A 2,678-nucleotide genomic window follows, 5' to 3' on the forward strand; every position below is an offset into this window, starting at 1 on the left:
AGATGAGGAGAAAGTTCTTCACCCAGAGAGTGGTGGCTGTGTGGAATGCTCTGCCCCAGAAGGAGTGGAGGCCTAGTCTCGGGATTCGTTTAAGAAAGAGTTGGATAGAGCTCTCAAGGATAGTGGAATCAAGGGTATGGAGATAAGGCAGGAACAGGATACTGATTAAGGATGATCAGCCATGATCATATTGAATGGTGGTGCAGGCTCGAAGGGCAGAATGGCCTACTCCTGCACCTATTGTCTGTTGTCATAATGGGCTACAAAGCGAACTCAAACAGAATCGCGGGCAACTACACAGTGAAATGATGTCACGTATCCCACCAGCCTCGGATGCTCCTGTACCCAGGGTCACCGCAGCAGACATTACATCGCCTTCCTGAGAGTGAGCCCAAAGTAAGTGACTGGCCCAGCTGCAGACCCTGGCCCTGCACTCAGATCCTGTGCAGACCAGCTGGTGGGAGTATTAGCTGACATCTGTAACTTCTCCTTGCAAAGAACTGAAGTCCTCATCTGGTTCAAGAAGACCATTATCATCCCAGTGCCAAAGAGATCTCATGCAGCATGCCTCACTGACTACCACCCGGTGGCTCTGACCTCCAATATTATGGAGTGCTTTGAGAGGTTAGTCATGGCCCACATCCACCCCAGCCTCCCGGCCTGCCTTGATGCTTTGCAATTCACCTCCCATTGCAGCAGGTCCACAGCAGACTCCATCTCACTGGCCCTATCCTCATTCCTTGGCATCTGGACAACAAGGATATCTAGGACAAGCCACGACGACCTGATGGAGGAGCAGCACACCAAAAACTAGAGCTTCCAAATTAACCTGTTGGACTCTAACCTGCTGTTGTGTGATTTTTAACTTATGTCAGGCTCCTTCTTATTGTCTCCTCCTTTAACACCATAATTCCAAACAAACTTCAACTCTAAACTCTGAGACCATGGTCTTGGCTCCCCTGTCTGAAACTGGATCCTCAACATAGAAGCATAGAATCAAATCATAGAATCATCAAATCACAGAATCATAGAATCACAGAATTATAGAATCAGAGAATCATACTATCATGGAATCATAGAATTCTATGATTCTGTGATTCTATGATACAATGATTTTGTGATTCTATGATTCTGTGACTATATGATTCTATGGTGGCTCAGTGGTTAGCACTGCTGCCTCACAGCACCAGGGTCTGGGGTTTGATTCCTGCCTGTCTGTGTGGAGTTTGCCCATTCTCCCCGTGTCTGCGTGGGTTTCCTCCGGGTGCTCCCGTTTCGTCCCACAGTCCAAAGATGTGCAGGTCAGGTGAATTGGTCAAGCTAAATTGCCCGTAGTGTTAGGTGTGTTAGTCAGGGGTAAATATAGGGGGGTGGGTTTCTCTTCAGAGGGGCGGTGTGTTGTGGACTTGTTGGGCCAAAGGGCCTGTTTCCACATTGTAGAGAATTTAATCTAATCTATGATTCAATGATACAATGATTCTGTGATTCCGTGATCTGTGATTCTATGATTCCATGATTTTATGATACCATGATTCTATGATAGAATCATCGAATCACAGAATTATTGAATCACAGTATCTTAGAATCATAGTATCATGGAATCAAAGAATCACAGATTCACTGAAACATAGAATCACAGAATCATACAATCCCTACTGTGTGTAAACAGGCCCTTCGGCCCAACAAGTCCACACCAACCCTCCAAAGAGTAACCCACCTAGACCCATTTCCTACTATTCTACATTTACTCCAGACTAATGCACCTAACCTACACGTCCTGACCCATAGCCCACAATCAGTAAGAATAGGTGACAAGACCTCCTCCACCATAATCCTCAAAACCAGTGCCCCGTGAGGTTGTGTATTCAGCCCTCTACTCCACTCCTTACACACTCACGTGGCTAAATTTCACCCCAACTCCATATATAAGTTTGCTGATGACACCACCATTACAGGTTGGATCTTGAACAACAATGAGATGGAATACAGGGAAGAAATTATGTGCATAGCGACATGGTGTAAAAACAACAATCTCTCCATTAACATCAGAAAATCATGGAGCTGGCCATTGACTTCAGGAAGCAGAGTGGGGGGCACGTCCCTGTTTGTGTCAATGGAGCTGAGGTGAAGATGACCGAGAGCATCAAATTCCTGGGAGTGATGATCACCAACAGTCTGACCTGGTCCACCCACATTGACATGCTGGTCAAGAAAGGCCAACAATGTCTCTACTTCCTCAGGAGGTGAAGGAAATTTAGCATGTCCACAACGACACTTACCAATTTTTATAGATGCATCACAGAGTGATTTGGCAACTGCTGTTCCCAAGACCATAGGAAACGACAGGAAATTGTGAACACATCCCAGTCCATCACACAAACCAGCCTTTTCATCCATTGACTCCATCTATACTTCCTGCTGCCTTGGGAAAGCAGCCAACATCATCAAAGACCCCTTCCACCCTGGTTATACTCTCTTCCACCTTCATCCATTGGGCAGGAGATATAAAACACGTACCAACAGATTCAAGAACAGCTTCTTCCCAGCTGTTATCAGACTTTTGAATAGATCTCCCTCTCTCTCTGCACCTTCTCTGCGGCACTAACACTGTACTCTGTTCTGCTATCCCGATGCACTCTGTGTGGTACAATCTGCCTGTCGAGCACACAAAACAACCC

The sequence above is a fragment of the Chiloscyllium plagiosum genome, chromosome 17 (assembly GCF_004010195.1).
Source record: "Chiloscyllium plagiosum isolate BGI_BamShark_2017 chromosome 17, ASM401019v2, whole genome shotgun sequence".
Lineage (NCBI taxonomy): Eukaryota > Metazoa > Chordata > Chondrichthyes > Orectolobiformes > Hemiscylliidae > Chiloscyllium > Chiloscyllium plagiosum.